Source organism: Rhipicephalus sanguineus, chromosome 5 (genome assembly GCF_013339695.2).
Source record: "Rhipicephalus sanguineus isolate Rsan-2018 chromosome 5, BIME_Rsan_1.4, whole genome shotgun sequence".
NCBI lineage: Eukaryota > Metazoa > Arthropoda > Arachnida > Ixodida > Ixodidae > Rhipicephalus > Rhipicephalus sanguineus.
The window spans coordinates 131,190,728-131,207,786 of NC_051180.1; positions in this window are offsets into that span (position 1 = coordinate 131,190,728).

The following is a 17,059-nucleotide window of genomic DNA, read 5'->3' on the forward strand; positions in this document are numbered from 1 at the left end:
GCGTTTAAAGCGTGCGGCAAATCTCTGTAACTCCGCTCGTGCTTGACGTTTTCTAAAAACTTTTGCAGCAGTCGATTTGTGAGGTATTATAATCCTTTAATGGAGCCATTTGGTCATTACTGGGAAAAGTATTGCAGGGCACCTTTAAGTTGTGTCAGTCCAAAGATATATTTTTATAGCATTGCATAGCCGGTGTGATGTGCAATGGGACGGTAACAATATGAACCATCTGCCCAAGTATGAGTAAAGAATGAAATTCAGAAAAAAAGAAAACTGAAGGCAGACATGAAACGACCCTGTAACGATTTCCTGACGTTTCTCCGACTTTCCTCGCATTTGCATACCAGGTAAATTCTTATGTATAATCTTCTGTTAAGTGCTCGGAATTTTCCTCCAGACATAAAAATACGTTCTTTTGTTAACGTGCAAAGGACTATGCTCATATCTTTTTAGCAGGGCTGAAGTACAGTGTCTTTCAAAAACCCCTGCATTGGCCTTGCCTTCACATTCACATTGCGCATTCCGCCAGGTGTCCTAGCCGTAAGTGTTTTTAGCAACTGCCGTGCATTCCTCGTGCACTTAGAGATATTCGGTTGTATTTTTGTTGTACACTGCCTTTGTTTGGCTTGTTCAAATAAACATTAATTGATTCACAGAACTCCTCAAAACCACTAACAGAGACATTACTTTTAAGGGCTCGTTTTTCTTAGTTATACACAATATTAATGAGAACTAACAGGCAGCAATGCCAAGGAAAGTGTGGTACTGATACTTTCCTTGACAATACTGGTACTTAAAGTATGGTACTGATACTTTCCTTGGCATTGCTGTCTGTTAGTTCTCATTAACAGATGCACTGTTTCATGTGCCTCGAGCGTGACCTCTCTCTTGGAACACTAATGAATTGCAAATCAGTTCTGCGGAATCCCGCAAGGTGGCGGAAGGGTTATGAAAGGGAAAATAGACAACCACCCGTTTGTAGCACGAAGCCACAAGGCTTCGGGCTACAAACGCGGCTTCTTGCGTCCTTGTGGCTTCGTGCTACAAACAGGTGGTTGTCTATTTTTCCTTTCTTGACCATTCCGCCACCTTGCGGGATTCCGCAGAACTGATTTGCAATATGTGCCCAGTTGCTTCGAGTTGGCGATGAATTCGCCCCTGCGCTGCCAATTGCTAGCTTCCTGGTTAGCTCAATTGGGAGAGCGACCGCCCCGGAAACGTGTTGGTCCCGGGTTCGAACCCCAAACCAGGACGAATTTTTCGGCGACTAAGAGGCTTCATTTCTGAGAAATCCGTATGGATTTACTTGTGGCTTCGTGCTACAAACGGGTGGTTGTCTATTTTCTCTCTCTTAACTACTGAATTAATTATATCCGCTTAAATTGCTGTACTAGCGGTAGATGTCTCCTTATTTTCTGCTTATAACCACCATTCAAACCCTCAGTCCAACAAGTCTTCTCAAGTGCCGGGAACAATGGGGGAAGTCTTCGTCTTCAATAATGTGGATATATGTTTTCTTTCTCATTTTATTTCATGTTATCTGCTTGGGTAGGATGCGTATAACTAGTTCCTTCGTTCTTTTCGCACTCTTTTTGTTTTATTTCAAGATCGCGTCTTGAGCACGTTCATGACAGCTCTATCCTATATAGGACGCGTACCTTGCCACAAGGTATGAAACTGCATTCACCTTCACTTCCCCACGTGATCAAATGCCGAGATCCGCACATGAAGGTTAAAAATGGTGTGCGTACTTCAACACGTCTAGGCGAAATACACTGTATAAGGCTGAAAAGTCCATCAGAGCATCACCTTCATCTGAAAACCTATAGCCATATTTCAATTCAGAATGAAACGATCAGTGTCGCCGTCATATCTACATTCCTTTGTTGCGCCGCCGTGCTTTTGAAATATCGGCGTTTTCCCGAACACTCTCAATGAAGAAGCATCGAAGTTGCGAACGAGGCGCCCACTACTTTATGTTCGATTAACAATCATTGTAATGCTACTAATACATCGCTGTACGCCAACGCGAACGCAGAGAACTTAGTGACGGAGATGTTGCGAGGAAGCGACATATATGTTTTCAGTAACGAGTAGAAAAATATGAAGCGAACCTCAGACTGTCAAAGCAACTGGCAACGTTCTCACCCAATTCCTTTATTCCAATCCGAACTCTCTTACTACACCGACGAATCTATGACCGAGGTGAAGAAGGATAGAAAAATTTCACATCAGGCAACAAGTCATCAGCCTGTGCAGAAGCTAAACGAGAAAAGGTGTGGCATTGCGGAGTCATTATGTGCTATCTTCTAATCAAAGGCGGCTCTCCTCTATGAGTTGTTTTTTTCCACGCCATTCATATCTTTTTGCTCCGTGGAAACACAGTTAAACGAGATAAAAAACTTAAGTGGAAAAATAAACGAAACAAAAAGTTGTACAGGCGGAACTGCCGTGACCACACGCTGTGAGTGCGGTTCCACAAACTCGAGGAGTGTATTTTTATGAAGGAAAAATGCTCATAGCGTGGTCAGCGTACCTCATCTTTACAGCGTGACGAAATCTTATCTCCGCAGTACACTACTGTAATTCACTTATTGTAACTCAATTCCACAAACACAAACAAAAAAGTCAGCTATATAAAGCAAGAGGGGCCAGGCATCTCTAAGTTTAATAAGAAATATTCCTGTGGCTTTACGTTATTATTATGAGGTACTTGGTAGGGGGGAGCTCGTATAAATTTTTGCCACTCGGGTCCTTGAATGTGCACCTAAGTCCAAGTACGCGGGTGTTTATTTCGCCCTCATCGAAATGCGACCGCCGTGGCTGGGAATTGAACTATTGATCTGCAAACACATTGTCTCAGCGCACCTATATAAAAGGGGACACAATCTCTTTTATTGATATTTTCACTCAATCGTCCAAAGAGGAATTAGTCTAGCCACATGGGGACTACATTGTTGCCATTGTGAGCGTTTTATACTGGTTATGAGCACATTCGCTACTTAACGTAGAAAAAATGTTTGGCTGAAGAGCGTGATTGCGTTCTGCACGCGATGGAATTCAGCGTAGCTGAAAAGCAGACATTCTTGAAGTTGACGTGTCATGCTTGGAGCGTACGACAAATATATCCTACAAAGCTATGCACCCTCCAGCATTCGCCATTATTAATTAGCTACTTGCGTGTGGTTGTTTCGAGCGTCAACCACAAATATAGTGATTGTTTCTTTATAGTATGACTACGAAATAATATTTCTCTTAGTGGAAAAGTCATGCAGAATACATTTTTCTTAATATTGACAGGCGCTGCTTACGGCGATCTAAAGAAAGAAACTAATGACGCGTTTGCATGGTGTTCAAATGAGCAACAAACTCGCGCCAAACGTCTTCGAACCGCTGCTTGCGAAAGCGGCCGGCAGTTGGCGACACACTTCTGTGCTAACGCCATCATCGCAGCGGCTAGCTTTCTGATATTTGAATTGATTTTCATATTGTTTGTCACTGAAATCTTCGCAAGCAGTCGTACTCGGACTTGCAGTGAGCGATCTGGAAAAGAGAAAGCGATCTTTATGCAAAATTTAAGCAAGAGCGATGTCACGTTAATAGCAATCAAAAAGCAATGCTATCGAAATAAAGAGGAAGGAATTGTATACATATTTATACTTCAAGAACACAGCGGAAAGGGCAAAATATATTTTCTAAGGCTTTTTCTGAGTAAAGGTAAGTCCCAAAATGCGAAATCTGCTAAGAGAAGAAGGCCTTAAGCACAAGCGATAACAAAAGAAGTGCACAGTATTGACAACGAACACGACACGAGCAATACAATAACTATACAATCCAAACAAATTTGAAATGGTGAAAATTTAAAATTATGTGCATAAGGGAGGAAGGAGAGGAAAGCAAATTAAAAAGTCGCCAGCGAAAAAAGGAAGAAACACATACAGGAATCACGCCCATTTGATTAAAGAGGTCCCGAGACGTGTCAAGGATTCCTTTTTGGTTTTATTTTGCAACTAAACATTACAGTTTGAACTTCATAACGAAGGGAACTTATTCAACTTATTAGCACAGTAGCGCACCACTATTATTCTTCCTTTGCGTCCGCTCTTTTCTGTATCAATGTAGGGAGGAATAATGATTTCAGGTTATTAGTTTTTCTATTGATGGAATACCGAAATATTGCTGGTTTTTGCAACTCGATTTACTTTGCGCGTTCTGTCTATGCGAGCGGCAGTCTGCATATAGCAGAGCAAAGCCTTCTAATTTGTGGTTTTGAATACTACCTTAAATTTTTATATACAAGTTTCTAACCGCTGTATTCAAGAACTAATCTTATTATTAACTAACTTAAGGGAGTGGTCGACCCTCAACGTCTTTTGAGCACAAGCCTTGTATTTAACTGCAACTTTTCGCTGCATAAAATGCTGAAAAAAAATCTTAAAATGAGTGGCATATTAAAAGGTCTCTGATGGAGGCTTCTTTACCGTTCGCGCTGCGACCCATATTTACCTTAGGAAGTCTTTGATTCTAGGCTCCTTGATAAGACATAATATTTGGCTCTAAGCAGTTCCTTCAAGAATCGGCTTAGGAGTTTTGGTATACCTATTAAAACACGCAGTAGGCAACAGGAGAGCAGAGTAAAGCCATATAAACGAAGCAAGGTGCACGCCTTAAAACTAAGTTTACAACAATCAAATTAAAGTGCAATTGCCGGACTACTTACATACAACGTTTTCTATATATTTTATCTCTAATTTCAGCACATTTAGAGTCTCATGAATATCAGACGCTAACTAACTATGAGAACTATTATCTTATTTTGCCCCATAAGACTTGCAACCGGCCTTCGTTAGTGAGTTACGATTCATTATGAAAAGTTTTCCACTACACCGCTGATTCATTATATCAATATGCTTCTGTCTTCATACTGCAATACCTGAAGATAGATAATACGGATGCATTCAGCTCCAGAATAGCGTCTCTGTACACACGTACATGAAAAAAGAAATGGTGACCCTGATCTTTGAGTTAGGTTTCTGAGAATAGCACCCGTACGCCGGAGTTCGTGCTCTCTGGTGTATTCTTTCAGTTAATTAACCTCATGCTTCCTTGCGCTGCCAAAGTGGATATCAGAAGCCGCGTGGAGAGGAGCTTGTGGTTGAAATCTGTTCCGCCAGGTGTCGCAGCGATCTCTAGCTGCTCACACGAAAATCATGTGCTCTTTCAATGAACTGGTTCAATTAATTTTTTGTTAATTATCCTTATTGGCAATTGGCCCTTATCTTAAGTAAACGTATGCTCCCATATCATATGCATCCAAGACAACTCTTAGCTTGAACTAGATCGGTCCAATTTGTACCAGGGGTGCTATGCAGGATGGCCCGATCTTCTCGGGCACACGAGTTTGCTCCGATCTTGCATTACGGCGGTCATGACAGGAAGACAGTGCGAAGCACGCGATAGCAGCGTTGATAAAAACGGCTTCAAGAACGAGAATGGGCATCGCAAACGCATGTGCGGCATTTGCGGCGGTTTTCAAAGGAACACCGCGTGCGAACGCGTCAACGCTGCCACTCAGTCAACATTCTGAGAGTAGCGTAATTGTCGCGCTATCTTTTTGCCAACTGATCATCGCGCCTCCGACGGGCGTGTTCGTGGGCGTTTGTCCTCTTTCGGAAAATTCTTTCATTCCAGCTGCAGCATGGAAATTTCCACTCTCGAAGACAATGAGGGCGCACATGCAGCACTCTGGTGCAGCTCCTTTCGCTTCTCTGGAATATTACAGATAAATAAATGGACAGGTTTATTTATTTATTTCTTTATTTCAGTACCTTCAGGGCCCGAAGGCGTTACAGAAGGGAGTGGGTAAGAGTATACATAGTAATAGGAAAAATAAGAGTGAACAAAGAAAAATGCTACTAAGAGTAAACATCGCATTCAACAGCAGCTTTCAAAGCAGTGACATCGGTCAATTGGGCAACAGAGGAGGGTAGGTGGTTCCATTCGTTCGAGGTAGTGGGAATAAAGGAATAGTGAAAGAACTTGGTATGTGAAAAAGGAATGTGTACTTTGTGGGGATGGTCACATCTATTTGACATGTAGTGTGGTTTGGAAAGAAGGTCTTGTTTAATTGTGGATTGTGGTAAATTTTATAAAAAAGAACAAGACGAGACACTTTCCTGCGCGAACAAAGAAGTGGAAGGCCCGAAACTGTTTTCATAGATGATACACTAGATGTGCGTGCATAGCCTGAAAGGATGAAACGTGCACTCCGATTTTGGACGGATTCTAAGGTTTCAAATATTGTGTTAGTGCCGGGATCCCATACAGCGCTTGCATACTCGAGCTTAGGACGAACAAGAACATATAGTATGAAGAACATATAGTATGAGTTTAAGGGCTGAAGGTACCCTTGAAAAGTGTCTTCGTAGGTAGCCAAGAGTGCGATTGGCATTGTTAGTTACGTGGGTGACATGAGTGTGCCATGAGAGATTAGAAGTAAATTTTACTCCAAGATACTTGTAGCATGAAACACTTTCTAAAACACTATCGTTAATTAGGTATTCGGGAACATTAATAGAACTAGAGGTGCGAGAAACTCGCATTACCTTGCATGTATTAGCGCTAAGTCGCATGTTCCATCTAGTGCACCAGGAAGAAACTTCATTAAGATCTTGTTGCAGGAAATTAGCGTCAGTATTAGTGCAAGCATTTCTGTAAATAACAAAGTCATCAGCAAATAATTTAATTTATGATACAATATTATTAGGCAGGTCATTGATGTAAACAAGAAAGAGAAGAGGGCCCAAAACTGACCCCTGTGGCACACTAGAAATGACAGGAGACTCTTGTGAATTGTTATTGTTGGTGGTGACAAACTGAGTTAGGTTAGCGAGAAAGTATTCGATCCATCTTAATATATTGCGGTCAATGTTTAATTTACTTAGCTTAAAACAGAGTAACTGGTGAGAAACAAGACCAAAGCTTTAGAGAAGTCCAAGAATATACAATCAATGATTAGTCCGCTGTCCAATGCCGCAAAAAGGTCATGTGTAAACGAAACCAGTTGTGTTTCACATGAAAAATGTTTACGGAAGCCATGTTGATTGGGAGAGAAGAATGAATTTGTATCTAGAAAGGTTACGAGATGAGAATAAATTATGTGTTCTAAAAGCTTACAAGGTACACTGGTGAGGGATATTGGTCGGTAATTCAAAGGGGACTGCGCATCACCAGATTTAAATAATGGTACCACCTTGCCCACCTTCCAGTGACGTGGTAAAGAACAGGATTCTAAGGACTGGGAAAACAGTTTTGACAAAAACATTGAAGAATAAACATCCGTGCTTTTCAAAAACTTTGGAGTGATGCCGTCCACTCCGCAAGACGAAGACAGGTTCAGGCCACGAATTAGCTTCTGTACACCATCAAAATCAATAACAACAGGATCCATAACGGGGAAGTTATGTTCAGTAATACAGGGAAAAGACACAGCTGATGATAAAAAGGATTTAGAAAATACATGATTGAGCACAGAACAACACTCAGAACTCGGAATTGGTACGCCGTTGCTGTCACTTAAAGATATTATATACTGTTTATGACCACCTACGACGTTCCAAAACTTTTTCGCGTTCGTTACAAGTAACGAGGGAAGTGTGTTTTTATAAAACGTTTCCTTGGCCTTCTCGACTGCCTCCTTATACTGCGTAGTACATTCACGATAAGCGCTCCATCGACTTGATTCATTACTCTGTTTGGCTTTTTTAAACGCGCGCTTCTTCCTATTTACCAGGCGATTTAACGAAGAAGTAAACCAGGGGGACCGATGTTTACCTGGAATAGCACGCAGTGGGATGTACCTGTCAACCAGACTTGCAACTTTATCTTTAAAAATATTCCAGTTGGTTTCAAGAGACCGTTCTTTAAATTTTAGCATGTAGTCGTCAAGGAACACACTAAGTTCGCGGTTAATTGCAGCAAAATCTTCCCTGTTGTAATTTCTAATAAGCTTCGGTTGGCGAACAGGATGTTTAACTTTACCGTTAATGGTAAAGTATACGAAAGAATGATCGCTTAAACCGGGTAAAAAGCATAGTTCATGAACCATATCGGGGAAAGTGGTTAAGACGATGTCGAGTATATTTGCGCTTGTCGAAGATGTTCGGGTTGGTTCGGTGATAACTTGTGAAAGATGAAAGTTATGGCACAAGTTTACGAATTCTGAGGATTCACGGGATAAGTTGCTTTGGAGAGCACCTGTGGAAGACCACTTAATGCTTGGAAAGTTGAAATCACCCAACAAAAATAAAGGCGCGTATGGGAATCGGGCAATAACATAAGACAATGTGTCATGCAAATCAGTGCAAAACGAGGAAGAAAAAACAGGCGGTCGGTAGCAGCAGCAAAAAATAATGTTATGGCGGTTGATGGGTGCGCACACACAAATAAGCTCTAAGGAACACGTGGTAAGTACAACGTATGAGTGCAAGTGATCTGAAACGGCGATTTTTTTTTTATTAATACTGTAAGCCAAAGGCTCATACAGGAGTGGGCATACAAAAAAAGTACTGCCAAAGCATCCATTTAAAGAAGACACATGAGATCAAGAACGACACAGGAACAACTAAATACAATAGACAAGCTCTGTCAAAAAATAATAAAAATAAAATAATAAAAATAAAAAAAATAAAAAATAAAAGAAGTCAGCATCCACATTGGGCACCTAATTAAAAGCCACGTTATACAAAAATGACAAATAAGCGACGCAGTGAGCCATATTCGCGCACGCGTATACACTCAATAACATGTCATCGTAAACACTCAACACCATGTGCAAAAAATTGAGCATAAAAAAAGAAAAAGAAAAGCTGCAGCTACAGTACAAGGACAGAAAACGCGTAGATACTGAGTATGCGGTAGGTTTGATAACATGCTACACATCGCAGTCATGGTTGCGATAACGACTCAAGGTGCAACTCGAGTGCCGATACAAAAGCAGCCACAGATTGCGAAGAAACAATATCAGTTGGAATTCCATAGTTCTATTGTTGAGGGAAAAAAAAAGAGCATTTCAATGTGTTACAACGGGAAATAATTGGCCTAATACATTTGACATGGTTGCTTCTACTAGAACGGCGTCCGGGCGGCCACAAGTAGTCGGACTTGGTTAACTTTGTCAGGTCGTGATAAATCAAATAAAGAAATTTCAAACACGCTACCTTCCTCCGACAAGCAAGCGTAGGTATACCAGATTCGATGCGAAGCGCGGTTACGCTGTCATGTCTGGAATACTTTGTGTATATAAACCTGATGACCCGGTTCTGAATCTTTTCTAACGCGAGGCACAAGTATTTTTGATACGGGTTCCATACTATGCTGCCGTATTCCAATATAGGCCTGACCAGAGTTTTATAAGCGGTTAATTTCACCGAGGGGGAAGCCGTTGCTAGTTTTCTTCTTAAAAATGCAAGTTGTTTAAACGCTTTAGTGCAAACATTACTTATGTGTATGTCCCACTTGAGCGATTTTGTTATCGTAATACCTAGATACTTAACCGAGTCAACTCGTTCCACGCGATCGTTCATTAGTGTGTATGTGAAGTGTAAAGGTTCTTTTTTACGAGTGATTGTCATGTACATGGTTTTCTTTGTGTTAATTTGCATGCCCCATCTTTTGCACCAAGTGCTGATATTTTCTAAACACTTATTAAGTTTTATCTGATCATCGACTGTCCTAGCAGATGTGTAAATGACGCAGTCATCTGCGAAGAGCCTTATTTTTACCCCGGGTTCCATACATGAGTAGATGTCACTTATGTACACTAAAAATAGAGTTGGCCCCAAAACTGATCCTTGTGGGACCCCTGAAAAAACGGCAAGATGGTCTGATTTTGCATTATTTACATAAACGAACTGGGAACGGTAACAGAGGTAGGCTTCAGTCCATGAGACGACTTTGGAGTTAATTCCTAGTGATTTAAGTTTGTAAATCAATAAATTGTGTGGGACGCGATCGAAAGCCTTAGAAAAATCTATAAAAATCGCGTCAGCTTGCAGTCCTGAATCGATTGTAACCGCAAAGTCATGTATTATTTCTGCAAGTTGAGTGGTAGTTGACAGTCCTTGTCTGAAGCCATGTTGCACAGAATATAATAAGTTATTTTCCTCTAGGTATGTCATTACCGCCTTATTAATTATGTGCTCCATTAACTTGCAACATGTGCTGGTCAGGGATATTGGCCTGTATGTGTCTAGCAGGTGCACGAAGTAAGTCATTCTGCTCCGGGCGGTGCCACCTCCTCCCTGTCTATTATCGCGATCACAATGATAGATGTTGAAGGCCACGTTACATTCAAGTATTTCGTCGTTAGTAATACTTGGGGAAAGCCACGTTTCGGTGAGCGCTACTATATCAGCATTACACGTGTCGATAAGGGAGGACAGGTCAGTTCGCTTGTTCATTACACTGCGTACATTTGAAAAAAGAAAAGAAACAACTGTTACTGCTATACTTACATTACATGTCTGAAGATTTTCTGTAGTAGTGAATCGGTAGAAACAATGTCTCCACAAACAAGTAAATAGAAACATTTCTTGCCGCAAATCCCACAGGGGCGCTTACTTCATAGTTGTGAATGGTGCGTCGTGAGAGTGGTGAAATTGAATGCGAGACATCGTAGCCACGTGATGATATAACCTTTAGTTCTTCTTGCGTGTGTGCATATTCTGTGCGATTGAGCTTATAGATGATTCGTGCCGCTCGCCGGCGTTGCGGCGTGAGCACTGCTCTTCGGCAAAAGGAAACGCGGTAGGCGGACCCGATCTTCGCCGCGGGCGTCTGTCAATTAAATTGATTGACGCGCAAACTAGGGCAGAAACTCGTTGATTCCGAAAAGTGTTTCGGAGGGCGCTACTCAGCAGCTTCGTTGCATATAAAATAATTTGGTCAGCTTGCACTACTTGTGCAAGGCTGGGGCCATCGGAGGATCTTGTGATCACCTAGCTTCTTCCAGCTTTTTACGTGGCTCGTCTACTCAGTATGCTTGGTCTGCTTCGGAGTAATGACCATGTCAGATGGGTCTCAATATTAGTGCTATTGATTAGGAAGATCCTAACTAACATGATATTGAATTGTCCTTTCATAATTCTTAATGTTGTAATTACCACCACATTATTTACCCAGGTTTAATTTGCTAGGTCCTCAATAGCAGAGGTAATTAGCACATAACTAAATAGCACGATCCTAATTAACACGACCTCGATGAGTAAGGTCTTGATTATATTGGTTTGGATTACACGTCCCTAATTAGCGCTGTGTTAATTAGCATTAATTGTTAATTGTTCCGCGTCATTAATTTCTAAGGTTTAATTGGCAAGGTCCAGAATAGTACAGATGTAATTAGCATACTACTAATGAGCACGATCGTAATTAGCGTCGTGTTAATTAGCAATAATTGAAAATGTCTTAAATACCACTACAATAATTACTCAGGCTTAATTCTCAAGGTCCTGTACAGTACAGCAGTAATTAGTATAACCCTAATTAGTTCAAACCTAATTAACACAATCTCGGTGAGTAAGGTCCCGATTATCTTGGTTTTAATTACACGCTCCTAATTAGCGTAGTGTCAATTAGCATGATCTTAATTACCTTGATCTTAGCTTTACATGACTTCATTAGCATGGTCTTGGTAAGACGTGGCTTAGTTAGCTCGGCCTTAGCATGATTTGGCCTAATCAGCTTCGTCATAGCACGTCCTGAGATAGCGAGGTATACCGCCCAGCCAATTAGCTAATCAGCCGGACGCACGTGCTCTGGGAGCCAGCAGACGATGAAGAAGAGAACGACGAGGGCGCGCGCCGGCCTAGCAACGCGCTAGAATGTACTGGCTGACCATGGTGATTCAACACGTGGCCTCGGTGATTAGCTCTAGCAGCGGTGTTGTAAGGCGCTCGGTCGGAACTAATCTCATAGGCCACGGTGCTGATTATTCTAGAGGATACTTAGTGCAGACATTAAAGGCTGGTTCACACCGGTGACTAAGTTAGTCGCAAAGCGACTGGTCGCAAACGGTCGCAAATGGCCGTCTTGGTCGCAAAGCGACTGCTTTGGCTCAGTCGCTCGCTGCTCGATTTTTCAGTCGCGCAACTGCAGTCGCAAACCTCTGAACCAATCAGATGCGCAGGAACAGGACGTCAGCCTATTTTGCGGGGTAAAGCAATGCGAGCTGTATACGAGCAGACGTGAATTCTATATGGTGACGGTTATAAGTCGCACGTAGGTGTGAACATCGGTCGCTTTGAGTTGCTTTTTGACTTCCAGTCGCAAACGGTCGCGCGACCATTGCTAGTCGCCGGTGTGAATGAGCCTTAAACGCTTGAAAATGAATTCAAGCGGCCCGCGCACACATAAAAAATGTAGTTAGTAGAGCTTTCTGCCACTTTTCCTGCATGGGTGCACTTCTGCACTCAGTGGAACGACATACAAATGAAAGAAGGTGCCTCTAGTTTGACGACACCACCCAACCTTCTCAACCGTCCTTGACGTGATGCCGCGTTCCATCGTAACCAATGGAACGGAGCGCGCGCTGAGGGATGGATTTCACCTTCTCGTACTGTTAGCTCGTTCAAAAGGGGGTGTCTCCAGAGCTCGGAAAGATCCCGAGTTTCGCCAAACTCGGGCCATCTTGCATAGCACCCCAGTTTCAGTTTTCAGAACACACTTTCTGAATATTTGAAAAACCGGATTGTTCGGCCGGAAGCGCTTGCTCGACCGCAAGTGCTTGGAAGGGAAATAGAGTGCCATTCATTACTCATGCCACTAATAACAGCTGACGTAGGTGTTACGTTTGGGTGATTTTTTCTTGCAGAATCTATACTCAACACAGACGTTTACCGGCTTTTCGTGCTGCGGCCCCGGTTGTATTAAATGGTTTAGTTGTTTCATTAAATATTTAGCTGTAAATGTGGGGTTGGGTTTAAAATGCGTGATTTTTATGTCTACGTTTTGTGTAAGAGCTAGTGGCAAAGTACCGCCTTGTACAGTGCAATCGCCGCTGTATCTCAGCCCAAAGTTACAAATTATCTCGAAGGCTCCAGCATTTGGTGTGAACGAGCTTACCTCAGTTTAGATAATTCTCGTATTTTTTTTAAATAAAAGTAACCGCAATTTTTCTTTCCTGATGTCCGTGAATTTTTCTTTCGAATAGGCTGTTGTGTGAATCTATGGCTGTTTTGAAAATGGTTGCCTTACTACTCAAAAAGTATTGGAATAGTATTCCATTTTTATCCGTCTTCGCTTGGGTTCTAATATTCGCTATTTCGACAAGCCTACTGAATGACAATGAACTTTATGCTTTCAGACTGGTTCCGGGAAACTGAGCTTCTTGGAGCTGCTATGTAAGATAATTAAAAAAAAACTAGATGTGTTTTCTTGATTCCAAAATAAAGGATCAAACTAAGGCCCATAAAAACAATTTACCATAATCGCTGGTTAGTGTACAGAACCATTACTGCGGCAGAGATTCGGACTGCTGTTAAAATATTACGGCGCAATCCGAGCTGCAAAACATTTACTTGAAGTAGTCGTTCTTTGCACTACTACGACGAATGTTCCTTTAGGAATGATCCAGTTATAACAACAAAAGAAAAGCCAATTTACCTAAATAAAACTTGCTGTCAAAGGTACCATACGTCCGTTATGTAGGGCAACCAGCCTTAGAAGGATATGCTGTAATGACCGTGGTCTTCATTTTTAATCGCCTTCATTTTTAATTTCTGAGGGAGCGTATGTTTTCATATGCTTCTGAAACTGGAACAAAGAATGAATGAATATTTGAGATTTGATCACACGATTCCTGTTTCCGGAAGTCATTAATTGCGCACGCTGCAAGAACGTTGTAATTATGAATAGCAGAAAGCCTGACACGTGTACGTGCTGGTCACTAATTTATTTGGCTACTGTGAACACTACAAGGTAATACGTGTGCTTGAGAGGACGTCAGCACAGTTTAAAGAAGTTTTGCTTTGCAGTTGCCTATATATAGTTTTTTTCTCCAGACGAATGACAGAAAAAAAGACTGAGATATCAAACTCAAAGGGGCCCTGCAACACTTCTTGGTTGTAATGGAGTAGTCTCACTATTAGCACATGATGCTACACGAATCATATGCCGCAAGAGTTTTTAGAATCCGGCAAGTACGAGTGGAGTTACATGTATTTGTGGCATGCTTCAAGCGCTTTCCATTCGTGCCTCCCTCCTTTCGTGCCAGCAAGCGCGCTGAAAGCTACGCAGGGAGGGGGATGACAATGGGGGCTAGTGAGATGCATCCCTTCGTCAGCGCGAGTCGTGACCTTGAGACATTTTTTTTTATGTTCTTTTTTTCGAACGGGCCGCTTACGTTCAGTCTGATCGCGAGCACGCGCGCTGGTACGCGGCGGCCTCCCGGGGCGGCTACGGTAACTACGCAGCTTACGATCCTCAAATAAGCCAAGCGCCATGGACGTGGGTATATGGCGCATAAATTTCGGTATAAGGCATTGTTTGTAGAAACAAGAGAAAGCGATTGCTAGTTGATTTTGAGAATTAATTGTAAATTCTCGGCCGCGTGCCACACTATATTGTTTGCCTGGCGTGCCCTCAGAAGCCTCGACTGCTGATCGGCAGCGTTTTTTTACCATGCTCAAAAAGTGTTGCAGGGCCCCGTTAACGCTAACTAGTTGCCGCAGCTAAAAACTAGAAATTAATAATATATTTAGAAATATGATCTGACAGTTAAACATTTTTATTTGTGTGCCCTTGAGATCCTTATTCCTGTCCCAAGGTTCTGTGGTGTTAGCCTCTTTTTATTATTTGTTTTCTATAGCGGGACATCTACGTGGGATATCATATTCCGAGATTTTCGAGTAGGTACTTCCTGTATATTGAGACACGCTAACTCGTGATTTTGCGACACTTCCGTCATGTGTTTCCTTTTTAGATATGAAAACATAGCAAGGCAGGCAGCGTTAGAGCTCAGTGTCCTAGGATCATGGAACTCATCTCTAATTAAGAAGAAAAAAATCAAATAATCAGAAGCACTAATGAAATGCGTACATTCGCCATAGTGCACTATATCACAACGGTGGTTGCACACTGTACGCATAAAATCACCAGCGTACAAGAAATATAAAGCCAGCAGTATCTTATTGTTAAGAAAGTGCATCCCTAATTTAAACAAACTGCGTTGTGAGCTCATTAATGCTAAAGCAGTGGAGACCCAAACAGCCGCAGAAACGCAGAAGCTGCACACCGACAGAACACGAAAGTGTAGAAATTCTGCTTTCCCTTCGAGGGGCAGTTTCCTTAACAGCAGCAACCTCTCGGTTCAACTTCGGGCTGTCCAGAGGGCCTGCGAGAGGGCGGAGGACCACGGTCTTCCGGTCCCTACGTGGGAGCGGCCCGCGACTGCTAGGTGTCACAACGCAGTTGCTCCGGACCGGAATAAAGTCAGTCTGTCCGTCCGTCCGTTTGTAAGTCTGTCTGTCTGTCTGTCTGTCTGTCTGTCTGTCTGTCTGTCTGTCTGTCTGTCTGTCTGTCTGTCTGTCCGTCCGTCCGTCCGTCCGTCCGTCCGTCCGTCCGTCCGTCTGTCTGTCTGTCTGTCTGTCTGTCTGTCTGTCTGTCTGTCTGTCTGTCTGTCTGTCTGTCTGGTGATGCCTGTGAGGAAACTCTTGGTTGGCTTCACCTGGCGCACGATAACGTGTACATACAATTGCCTACATGATGCAAAGTTGCCCTTATAATGTAGTAGGTCTGATATTGTTGATACTAACTGACGCCTAGCAAATACTACAATTGAATTAGGCTGGCGCGAAATACGCAAAGGTATACGCAAAGGTGCTCCCGGACATTGGGCAACAGGCCTCGCTAATAATACGTCCAATGAAGCCACGAGCTGCCATCGTTTCTTACGAACGTTATCATCGTCACCATTTCTTACAGAACAATTCACGCTTTTATCAGAAAGAGACATTGCAGAATATTCTTCGCTCGGAGGCAATAGCTGCGATGAATGTATGGTAACTCGCAGGTCGTTTTTATTAAGGGTTATTAGTATACGTTTATAGAAGCGCTTCCAAACGTAATCATGTATGGAGTAGTTTTGTTGCCTTAGTCATTGCTGTCAAATTCTAAGAGTTTGCGACTTTCTGACTTACCTTTCAGGCACCTTTACACGTGATGTTCTTAAGGCCTGATGGAACGCCAGCGCCACCCATCCTCACTACCATATGGGTCTTGCTCATGCACGCGTGACACGTGCAGCCAACCTGGTCCCCAGCTAAGAGCGGCGACCAAGAAGCGGGGTAGCTGGCATGGGGCTTGGTGTAGTAAAGGTTGTCACCTCTCAAATAACTCTCGCATCATGTGTCGTCTCTGAGTGCCTTAGCTGGCCACCTGCTCTCAATCCACAGCCCTGAGCAAACAGCCCATTGACAGCCACGCTGCATACGCCATCTCACATAATATCATCTCACAGTTTGCGGAGTTTTGTTCAAGCCCTCCTCAGCCAGATTTGTGTCATGAGACAATATAGCAATGAATAATTCGCTTTCTTCACAAAAGCCCTTTGTTAAAACATCCAGCAAACACATCTCAACGAGCCAGCAAGGTGTTGCTAAATGTCATGCAATGCTAGACAGAAACCGTGACGATCAGACTTTTAAATGCGAAGCATTTTCTATCTATCTATCTATCTATCTATCTATCTATCTATCTATCTATCTATCTATCTATCTATCTATCTATCTATCTATCTATCTATCTATCTATCTATCTATCTATCTATCTATCTATCTATCTATCTATCTATCTATCTATCTATCTATCTATCTAGCCGCCTACGTCTGGGTGCTCTCATGATCGCCTCCTTAACTTGGTGTAGACCAAAATTGGCATGGGAGGGTAAGATGATTTGACGAATATGACTGTCGGGTCAGGACATGCATAACGCTAAAATCCTGCCGTGTACGTCATCAAACCCTTTCCTCCAGACACGTGTGGCACATACCCGTTTACCCCGGGC